The sequence below is a fragment of the Patella vulgata genome, chromosome 4 (genome assembly GCF_932274485.2).
Source record: "Patella vulgata chromosome 4, xgPatVulg1.2, whole genome shotgun sequence".
NCBI lineage: Eukaryota > Metazoa > Mollusca > Gastropoda > Patellidae > Patella > Patella vulgata.
In genome coordinates, this window is record NC_065882.2 from 78,849,779 (window position 1) to 78,862,212 (window position 12,434).

General features: G+C 38.1%; 1 long non-coding RNA gene across 1 annotated transcript in view; it reads right to left on the minus strand.

The window, feature by feature from the left end:
* Window positions 1–1,420: 1,420 nt before the first annotated feature.
* Window positions 1,421–12,434, minus strand: part of LOC126819393 (uncharacterized) — a 35,516-nt gene continuing 24,502 nt past the window's right edge. The window contains exon 2 of the long non-coding RNA XR_007679598.2: window positions 1,421–4,769. This is a non-coding gene — a long non-coding RNA (uncharacterized LOC126819393). The remainder of the gene's footprint in view (window positions 4,770–12,434) is intronic.

Genomic DNA, 12,434 nt, shown 5'->3' on the forward strand with positions numbered 1-12,434 from the left:
AAAGTATTTTTTTTAAAAAAAAGAGACGAAATATAGATCTGTATTTTAATCAGATTGAAAGATGCCTACACGCAAACGAATTATTAAAATTATATTGAACCATGTTGGTCCAAAAATGACCTAGTTTGTGTTAAGTGGACGTTCAACCCCATCCATCTCTTTATCATCTTATTGCATTATCTTTGGAAACTGTAGATGAATAATATGAAGTCAAGTATTTTGATACCGAGAGTGATATTGTCAAAGATTAGTAACTATTTCTCATGTTTTCATGATAGAAATAAAAAGAAATGAAATGGGATTGTCGCTGTCCAGGCAAAATGTCCCTTACAGCACACTGTGGTGTATGTCTGTTTTCATTAACTCAGTTGTTACAGGATACATGAAATGAAATGAAGTTATGTTTAATGCCCTACTGGGCTAATGAAGTCGGGTATACACCAAATGTGCTAGGAGGGAAATTTTGCCCAGACAGCGGCTCTACGGCCTAGTCAAGGGGGAGATAATTAAGTCTGAGGCGGTACAGGAGGCAGACCACCATTAATTTCCCCATTGACTTCAATGTTAATTCTGGTTTCTTTGCCTAGCTCCAACAAATGGTCATGTCTTTGCACCAAAATTTGTATGAGGTTGACCACTAAAATTTTGAGATACACAAGCTTGAAGTAGCATACTAAAAACATGTAACTATTCGCCGTACATATCACCGTAACCAACCTGTTAACTCTGTTATCCTGCCGCCTCTAAATCAAGAATATTTACCAAAACCTAGCAGAAAATGTCAATTCAAACCCTCTTGACCATTCTAGACCAAAAAATGGGCAAGCTAAAGGGGAGAAAAGAGAGAAGGGGGGGGGGGGGGGATTGCTATAAATAGCGACAGGGTGAAATTTAATAGTGGTCTGCCCCTATACAAGAGTTATTTAATGGGAGATAATTGATTTCTGCACATAAAAATGAATAGGCTGGGCTACCCAGTGTAATGTTATGCCAATAATTTTTTATAGGTTCACCCTTAGGGCCCGTTTTCTGTATGCGTGTGTTTGCGGCGTTTTCGCCGGCGAACAAATTGGTCCAACGCAAATGTAATGGGACCGTATCAGGGACGTAACTAGCTCAGAGCGACGAGGGGGCGGGAAGTGTTCTCAGGGGGTGCTGTGAAATTGTTTTTATGGTCGACAACTTTTTCACAGGGCAAAACTTTTTGCAGGGAGGGCTTTGTGCCCCCCCCCCCCCGACCCCTAGTTACGGGCCTGGAGGGTATCGATGTAACCGGCGACAACACCTACATGGAAAACGGGCTTGAGATTTATTGCAGTAATTCTGGGACTAGGAGAGAGTTTGTACGGTAACAATTAATACACTTCTTCGGTTCTGAATGTGGGTCTTTAGGGATAGGATATTAAAAAATGGCTAGATGAACAGATTAGAAGTAAATTTTATTTGTAATATTATAACAGTGACATAATATATTTATAGTAATACAAACATATAGGCTTATAGGAGATGAATTTACACGATCTGTCATACATCACCAGTTTTACCGTCATAGCATAGTGTATAGTCGTTCGGATGTACGCATTGTCGTGCACATAAAAGATCCCCTGACAGTTGGAATTCGAAATTGTAGTAAGTCGTAGCGCCGTTGTCCGGTAAAAATCCCCCCCCCCCCCGACACACTGTATGCCGTAACCCCGATTTCATTATCCCAGTTGGTGCAGTAAAGTAGGACGTTAAACCCCATTTCATTTGTTCTTTCTATGGAATACAAACTGTTCATTACTGAGTGACGTTTCCACTTCGATTATTTAGTCTTAATCAAGCAATAATACATTTATAGAAAATCCTGAGACATTAAACCATCAAGGGCGGATCTAATGGGAAGCGCACCCGGCGCACGCCCCTCCTATCTGGATTTCTGACTGAAACAGTCCCATTATAATTCATTATTTTTGAACCGGATTCTTGTCTCAGATCACGAGAAATGGCATTTCCGGGCTTCTAGTTTTCGAAATTTTCCGGTGGAGGCCCGTGCGCCCACCACTCTCCTATCCATGGTCTCTGGAACCGTCCTTGATCATAGTTTGATAAGTCTACTGAATGCGGTCTTCGATAGAAGGCTCGATCTCGCTTTAACTACTTACACCGTACATCTTGCAGTCGTTGCTCCAGAAACATGACTGAATCCTTGTCAAAACGTCGCTCGGTAATGAATAGCTGCAATATTTGTAGCCGTGATAATTCTTATTTATGGATACAATTGACACACTTTTCGAGGCTTTGAGCAAGTAAAATTATTTTCAATTGCCAAATGTTTAACACATATCAGTTTGCATGGAAATAAGTAATTGTGTTACAAATAGTGAAGAGTGGAACACTGAAATCTTAAATCTTATCTTTTCGAACAGTTATTCTATATTTTCGAGTGACATAAAATCGCGTAATTCTAGTTCGACGGCCATTTTAAAATCAACAGAAATTTCGCATCGCAATTGGATTTAATCAACTCATATAATTATGCGGCATGGTTTCACCTTTATTTCAATGGGAATTGGTTTATTATATGTTAAGCTATGTACAGTACAGTTTGGGGCCAGTGTAATTGGAAATTACGGGAGTTATAGGCCAGTGACTTTTTGTAGTCAAATGACTGCAACACTTGCTGAAAGGAGGGTCTTAGGACGGCCCGCTACTGTGGCTGGGGCACGATGGAAGACATCATGTAGTGGAACCATTTCTAGGTAATAACGGTAATGTGTATTCTATAGAATGTGTAATTCCAATATATAATGTCCCATCGTTTAAAGTAATTGGTGGGGGTGGTGTGGGGGCTAGTAGTCTAGACAGTTCTCACTATACTAGCTAGTTAAAAAATAGATAATGAAAACAGAATATGCTGAATATTTCAGTCAAATCGCTTCACTCTGAACGGAGATATTAGTGATTCAATGTTAGCCTAGCCTCGATCGTCATTACTTCCGTTGGTACGATAATAAATAAAGTCTCGATTATCCATTGTTACGGTTATTTCATTCATCAAAAAACGTAATCATATCCGCTAAATTTCGCACATTTGAAGTTCATTAAATGTCACTGCAACACTTCAGTATAGAGATCTGACATTTCTGCCCCACCTCCAATCCACGCCTTGCTGAAAATCCTTGATCTGTCTTCATTTTATCCGTGAAATTAAAGTGAAGAATAATTAGGCCAAATTATTTATCTTTTATGATTTTCAAATGGTGGCCGAATCAAAATGGCGCTAACTATGTAAAATATACGACCACATTTAAACACACATTCAGTTATTACATAAAAATATCCACTAAATTACACCATCTAAAATTTCACGACACTGCTTACTTCTGGGTAAAGTAAAATACATATTTCTATTTCTATTGGGTTGTAGCTTATTCTTGCGACAAGATTCGATAGTTCACTGAAGTTTCATTTACTAGAAATTTGGAATATGATTTCACACTCATGGCATTTTAAACCATGTAGCTAAAAATTTCAGCTCAGAGCTCGAGTGACGACATTTGGGCTTCAGCATCAATTTCTTGGTAAGGCTCCGTAATTGAAGTAGTCAATGATGTAATGGGGCTAGACCCAATAGATATTCGAAGTTAATCCAATCAATAATTCAATATTTCATTCGCTTAATTCATTGCGCAAAATTCGCCACCAAGATTAATAATTTATGATGAAAGAAATGCTTATAAGAGTAAAAAATACAAACAACATATATTTAGCAAACCAAAAAATGTGAACATTTACAATCGTTAGAATAAACAACAATAGGCCAATTTGGTTAAAACACAGATCCTATTTCGTTTCGTTTTTATAGTTTAAAATTTCGTTTTACTTGTCTTGTAGTGTAGCACACTGATCCGCAGTGAATATTCGCTTGGCCGCTACAATCACTGATAAGGATGACATCGATGTGACTTAATGACTACAAAATATTAACTTTTTTCTTTCGACAAATTAAATTCTGAAACATTTTTTTTTAGTATTAGAAAAATAAATAAAGGTGTTTGAAGTATATCTTGATAAAAAATATTCCATATTTAGCGTAAATAGGTACAGAAAATAGCACGCGGAGGCGTAAAATGGGTAAAACGATATAATTCTGCCCGTACCAGTTCATAGTAATCTTTTTTGGCGTTATCGATGCCATCTTGCTTTGTTGGTAAACATTGTGATATGACGTCACCCTTAGAACTACAGCGGTCTGACCTTTTAAAGGTCAGTCATCTTGGACAGAGATAAAATACGGATGTCGCATTAAAACAGATTGGTAGTGTAGGCCATCGAACGTATAAAAAAACGAAACGAAATATAGATCTGTATTTTAATCAGATTGAACAATAAGCCTGCTATAATCGCCATGGGCGTCAATACAGTCTACACAATGGTGGTTAATGAATTAAAATTCGACATTTTATTCCAGTTTTGATTGGATGCCTTGATGATGATTGTTTCGAATCACAAACCATTAATAGGAAAGATCCACCACCTTGCATAGTGTCGCGATACAAAACAGGCACGTGAGTCTTGTGTGCAATACGAAAGAGGTTCCAGTTGATGACCTCATCAAATCAGAAATAATTTCCCTATAAAACAGATTCACGTGGTTGTCTCAAGTCCAGTGATAAAGTACTCCAATTTCGGGACACGTGAAGGCAAACAGCATCAGAGGAAGTGACGTGGTAGTCAGGTGACAGATGACGCAGCAGAATGAAGAGCTTCTATTTGTTCTTTTTTGCCTGTAACAGAAAAGAGAAAGATCTCACATAAGTTATTTAACAATAAGATAACTGAGTAATGTACGCGATTAAACAGGTTTTCACCACTTACTAAACTTACGCATTCTCTCTACTCAACTAGCTCCACTAAACTAGTTGACCGACATTTTAAATCCTAACAGGTATATATGACATACATGTACTAAACTTTGGCTGCCTGTCTACAGTTAGCTGTCTACAGTTAGACACTAAGCTAGTTGACCGACATTTTTCTAAGTCCTAACTCGACGATATTAGTCAAAAACATTAAGTATCGTTGACTAATGAAGTTAGGTCTTTTAGTATTGATACCTTTGGTCATTAAATCATATAAGTGGTCAGTATTCTAAACTAATGTTTAGTATGTTTAGAAAGTGGTTAGAAAATATACACAGTTGTCATTAATTTAGGTGTGTAAATAGCTGTTGTTGATCGTAGTGTTTAACGTCCGCTTCCACCGAAGGTGATATAGCAGACAAGTCTTATTTTACGGAACCGAATTGGCCTCTTGGACGAACTTCTCATTTGGCTTCTCTTGCATGTTTCCCAGGAAACACTTGTCTGCGATATCACCTTAGGTGGAAGCGGACGTTAAGCGTCAAGGAAGAAGAAGAAGAACATGGGTCCTTCGTTAGTTAACCTAAAATAAAACTATCGTCGAACCATACCTTCCTTTTATTGTCAAGGTAATAAACGCAAGGGATGGCGCCTGATAGTCTTAAAGGTTTACTTTGGGCAACAAACTTTACTGTCAGTCAACACTGTCAGCCAGAATATTTCACATACTGCACTATCATTTATTATGACCCTGTGTCGTAGACATTTTTCTACTAAAATGAGCTATACATTTGAAGAGTGGCGGAAGCAAGAGTTTCTCCTTGGGGGGTGCATTCTGAAAAATCGGTGTTATTTGTAGCACCTATACTGATATAACTTACGTTGCCCTGATCACCAAAAAGCCTAGTTTTACATGTTTCATGGAAACAAAATAATATGTGAATTTTTTACACTCTCAGTTTTGGGTCGAGCTCCTAGCTTCCCACCCCCTGGACCCGCCACTGTATTTGATCACTGTACATAACTTTCTATTTAAATTAGATTTATGGTTAAGTCTTTGTGTGAAGAGATAATGGTAGGAAATAACAGTCATTAAATATATCTCTTTCATACACTCTTATCGTATATTTACACCGACTACATGATAATCTTGGCGTCTACTACAGTTAATTTGTAATATAGTAGTGGTGAAGTCGACCAGATCCTATTATCGAAAGTAATAGCTCACACAAATATACAAAATGGCACGTTTAGGTTTCATCTTCACAGAGTAAATCTACAACAGTTGAGCGTGTACCTTAAAGGACAATATTGGTGTCAGTCATTATTACATATGTGATAGAACTGGTTAAATACATTCCTAATATAATTTTAACACAGAGATCATTGCTACGGGACACTTGTAACAAGCACGTGAAGAAACGGGAAGTGACGCCAAACATGACAAACACGAGTTGTCCTTCTATATAACAGACTGAAGTAACGAGCTGTAACAGACAAACGATCGAATTTCATTTCACTGATTATTCCGTTGAAGTTGAAAAGTTATTATATGGGACGGTGAAGGGTATCTCACAATTCAAAAATAGAATTGGCTGTCACTAGATAAGGGACACTTCAGTTAGTTATATAGAAGGACAACTCATGTTTGTCATGTTTGACGTCACTTCCCGTTTCTTCATGTGCTTGTGTTACACAACTCCCGTAGCAATGATCTCTGTGTTAATTATATTTGGGATGTATTTAACGAGCTCTATCACATATTTTATAATGACTGACACCAATATTGTCCTTTAAGGTACAAGAGGTACATATAAATATGGCAACCGTAAATCATTACTCATTTATATTACCTGTGGCATTATTATCCTAACTTTGAGCTTAGGCCTTTTTACCTGTGATTTTACAATTATACCTGTAATCCTGGGCCTTTCTACCTGTGATATTACAATCCTATCTATAATCCCGGGCCTTTATACGTGTGACATTACAATAGGCATCTTTACCTGTGGCATTACAATCCTAACTGTAACCATAGGCATTTTTACCTATGTTATTACAACCCTAACTGTTACCATGGACATTTTTACCTGTGACATTACAATCGTAACTGTAGCAATGGGCATTTTTACCCGTGACATTACAATTTTTACCTGGGACATTACAATCCAAAGTGTTACATTACAATCCCAATGGTAACCATGCTTGGCCTTTTTTACCTGTGACCTTAAAATCCTAACTGTAGGCACTGGGCCATTTTATTTGTGACATTGCAATCCAAACTATAATCCTATGCCTTTGTACTTGTGACATCCAGACCGGGTCATTATCACCCGTTGATATTTTGATTTTCTTATCAAATTAGATGTTAAATAATAGATTTGTGATCAGCGTGGCGTGCTTTAAGCTGCGAGAAATTGGTTATAGTATCAAGGAGTGGCTAATTCTATTTGTTAAGGCCAGCTCAATTTTTGTCAAGGTCGCTGAGATGTAAATAAGGTTAAGGCACGTGATTGTTGGCGAGATTGTAGGTTAGGTTTAGGGTAAGCATTAGGGCTAGGTCCAGGGTTTGGGTTAGGGTTGGGATTAGCGCTAGCCCTGTTTATATCTCGTGGCCTTTGACCAAACTTGAAGTTGGCCTTATCAATTAGATCTAAACCATCAAGGATCAGTGCAGTAGTATGACAGTTTAATATAGTTGTCCAGTAACAAGTCTAAGAGTTTGGTATGATTGTCCAGTAACTAATACACAGAATATAATTATTATTACACATCAATTCCTGTTCATCAACTCACAGACACACTAAAGCTATTTCAATTATTAAATATTAATCAGTTCATCTCGATCAACAATAATTACTTTGTCTCTTCACATCTTCCCACGCAGATTCTCTTATAGCTCCATCACAAATATTTGAAAATTATTCGAGGTGTTTCCCAAACCGATGGGATTTAACGTCCCATTGTTCTTTAACAACCGAAGAGTCCAGGGGAAGAACGAGCTAAGTCACATTTTTGTTTTTTCACATAAAAGGTAAAACAGACTTTTGGACGAGAATGTTTGACGTGAACAAAACAACGAGTGGATTTAATTACAGCTTCAAATGATGTTTAATACGAATCGTTATTACCATTACAACAACTGATTTCCACTTTTTAGCCAAATTAAGGTCAAATAAAGGGTACAATGGATTTGTATTTGTCCGGGGGGGGGGGGCATTTCAGAAGGGCCCTGGTTCGATGTGACTCCGATCGTTTTTACCTGAAATTGATTGTTCCACAGAAAGCTTATACAATTTGCTATCAGTATCAGATGGCGCCATTAACTGGAGTTCATTGAAAATGTGACTTCGATCGTTCTTCCCCGGGGCTCTTCAAATATTTGAAAATTATTTGAAGTGTTTCCCAAGATTTAAAGTCCCATTGTTCTTCAACAACTGGGACAATAGTGAAATGAAATGAAATGGGTTTAACGCCCTACTGGGCTAAAGGGGGTTGGGTGGCCGAATGGTTAGCGCGTGAGCGCTGCATCAGAATGTCTGTCATTGAGTCAACTGGCGTGGTTTCGATTCCTCGGTTGTACGTGACAAGGAGTAGGGTCGATTGTTCAACCTCGTGGGTTTTCTCCGGGTCCTCCGGTTTCCTCCCACTGCTAAAGACCCCAACGCACAAGCAAATTATCGAAATAAAATTGAACCATAAGTTTGTGTCCAGTGAACGTTAAACCCCATCTCTCTTTCTCTCTCTCTCTCTCTCTCTCTCTCTCTCTCTCTACTGGGCTAATAAAACCGGGCATACGCCATAGTGTGCTATGGGGGGAAATTTTGACCGGACAGCGGCACTATGTGCCTACTGTCGAGGGTTATGTTGCGTGTTACGCCAATTTATATAATATGGGAGCTCGGTTTTACGTCCCATCCGCATGACTAGACACTTTGATTGCCAGAAACCCCGTCCTGTATACGACTGACAAGGGTAAACCACGCCCGACAATCGGCAGTTATACCTAAGCAAAAACATATCGTCGACAAATAATCCAGATGACAAGCCTGGAAATATGGCACCTAGGTCTGTCACTGACAATGTCAGACACAAATTCAGGCTTTGTCGGGCTTAAAACCTCCGGTGTCTGTCATTCTCTCTGGCACTGACTTGATTTGTTCATTGATATTTTTTATACATGTCCGGCCCAAGGTTTCATTAGTGCCCGATAATTTTGTCAGGTTCACCTAAAACCGTTATCTCCTGGACTGCAGATTGGTCCATCACTACGTCATGTATTGCCATTTAGAGTTTACATCTATTGATTACACGCGGCCATCTTTAGGCGAATTGTTGTAAATCTGAAATATGTGAATACCCGGCTGTACGTGACAAGGAGTAGGGTCGCCTGTCCAAACTCGTGGGTTTTCTACGGGTCCTCCGGTTTCCTCTCACTGCTAAAGACCCCTACGCCCAAGCGAATTATTCAAATATAAAAATAAAACCATATGTTAGTCACGAAGTGACCTAGTTTGTGTCGAGTGGACGTTAATCCCATTTCTATCTCACTCTCTGAAATCTGTTTTTAATTTGGATCTGCTAACATCAAAACCACGACATTATCAATGCTACAATGTTTTTTATTTAATCTTTTCTTCTTTTTTAACAATTTAAATAATGACCTTCTGTCATGCAGGCGTTGTAAATTCAGCAAGTCTAAGGCCAATTTTCCATGCTTTCACCGGTTACATGGAAACGGTCTCATTCCATTATTTGCGGAAACGAGTACGTGGAAAACGGACCAAAGTCTAAACTCCCAAGCCCGTCATATTGAGCACGATTTTTTTTACATATTTCGAACTTAAATGGCCAGAAACATGAAACAGAAAACCACAATTGATTTATATATAACGTTGTAGTCTTTTTTATAGCCATGAAAACATTAACTCGTGACAGTTAAAATAAACAGACTATAGATTATAGTATAGCATTTTATACCAGAGACAGACGTTTTATTATTATTACATTATTTAGTATTAACCTAAAATTCAACCTGTACTGTTTTGTATGGGAGACAACAGCCGTGGATTATTTAGACTACGGTCGTTTGCCGACAGTGTTACTGGCGATGTTGGACTTATCTTGCAAACCATTTTAATGTCATTTCCACACGAAGATAAACCGTTGACGAAAGAACTCCACCGGGTAAAGGGTTAGGATTGTACATGTATATGGAAGACAACAAGAGTTGATCATCAAGACTACTATCATTTGTCTATATATGTTGTTATAGCCAATTTCCAATGGAGGTACTTTTGACGGTGCTAGTCTTACATATATACTGTAAACCATTTTAATGGCGTTCCCAGTTGACGGAGACCCATTTGGAGGCAGACCACCATTAAATTTCACTATCTCGGAAATAAAATTCTCTTCCTGTCTTTTGTCTACCCTTTTGCATGCCCATTTTTGTTGATCTTTTGGTCTAGAATGGACGAAGCGGGTTTGAATTAACATTTTCTGCCAGGTTTTGGTAAATATTCATGATTTTGAGGCGGAAGGATAACGGTGTTATCGGGCTGGCTATTGTGATATGTACGGCAACTAGTTACATGTTTTTAGTATGCTTCTTCAAGTTTGTGTATCTCAAAATTTGGTTGTCAACCTCATACAAATTTTAGTGCAAAGACATCATGACCATGACCATTTGTTCCTTTAGCGAAAAGCATTCAGCCCATCGAAAATTTGGGGAAAAGTTGGAGGTGGGCAAAGAGGCCAGAATTAACATTGAAGTCAATGGAGAAATTAATGGTGGTCTGCTTCCATTGGCTAACATAACTCCACCAGGGCCCGGTTCCTAGAAAATTCTTAAAGTAAGCACAAAGTCATGCTTCACTTTTTCTTACGTAAGAAACTTATAAAAATACCGACCATTCTTACGTAAGCACAAGTCAAGTATATAAGTCTAAGCACATTGTGACTGGTAACGTTTACCTTAAACTGAGACTACGATGCTCTTTAACGTCATAAAAACAACTTTGGTATGAGAATTACGTCATAAATTTGTCGTCTGCTTCATTGACGTCATAATATTATATATATATATATATATATGGTTGATTAATTAATTTGATGCATTTGACATGTCCCCTATAGGCCTACACATATAAAATGTGCCACAAGATAAAAAATGCAGACACATACAAACTAACTGAATAATTGTGAGAGTGCCTGATCTTAAAGTAGCCTGTGTGTCTAGTGTAGCCTATTGTTTACTAATTGGCAAATAAATAAAATGGTTTAAGGGTAGGCCTAGAAGCGAATTTTTCTATAGCATTCTTAATTTGAAATTTCTTCTGGAGAAGGATTTTCTCTGTCTTGTAATTGTCTCTTTGGTATCAAAAGGTGTCGGAAATGCCGTCGAATAACTCTACGGTCAGCCATCTTTCTGAAGCAGAAACAGACTTAAGGTTGGTAAGCAAGCCGTAGGCCTATAGGCTACCTTGCTTGGGACTTGTGCTTAGATTGACTATGTTTAACAACGAAGTTGTGCTCAAGTTTGTTTTTTTTCTTTCTTGGAACGCATAATAACGTTCTTGTTGCTTACAATGAAGTCTACTTAAAATCTAAGCACAAGAACGTTCTTAAGAATTTTCTGGGAACACAAAATAAGGTAAGTTTACTTAAATGCAAAGTCTACTTAAATTTAAGCACAAGAACGTGCTTAAGAATTTTCTAGGAATCGGGCCCAGATCTGGAACTTAATATGGAAGACAACAAGTAAGATAAATCATAAACACTGCAACTATTCGTTGTCGGCAAAATAAGTTTACAATGATAGTACTTTTGGCGGTGCTAGTCTTCTATGTATACTACATACCAGTTTTAATGACCGACAGACGCCATTACACTTCCACCGAGTGAAGAGCTAGAATTACAAATATGGTAAAACAAAACTAGGTTTATTTTCGTATTTACGTGTTTAGGGCTACGTGTTATTTAAGAGGATCGACAATCACTTACCCCATTGTCTGCGATATCACCTCAGTGGAAGCGGACGTAAAATACAACTAACTAACAACAACACTTACCCCACATCACTAAAACATAAAATATTGACTCAGAAATACAATTGTTCAATTGCGATGGTTCAATGTACATTGTTGGAACCTATACTAAGACTCGGTCTTTGTACCATCCACTTCAATCCTTTGTCGACCGATCGAATTTTGACGTATCCCAATTTTAAAATATACATTTGGGTGCTATTTCACACAAAAACTATAAATTTAACTGCATTTATTGTGTGATAGGGCTAAATTCTTCGAAATTTTAAAAAACTTTTATAAATTTTCGGACAGATAAATTCTTTAGACCGGCATTTTCATCCCAGTTAGTTAACTCTGGGAATTATGGGCGAAACGAGAAATCTGCCCTGATTCCAGGCAACGATTGTTCCTATCGCAGCCAACTTCCCTATAATCCACTTTTCGTTTTCCGGCGTGCCCCCCCCCCCCCTTGTCAGTGGTGTTGTCCGGAGGGCCTGAAAAGAGACAACGTATGGTCTTTTGTCCCGTGTACACATTGGCGTGCACGTAAAAGAACCCT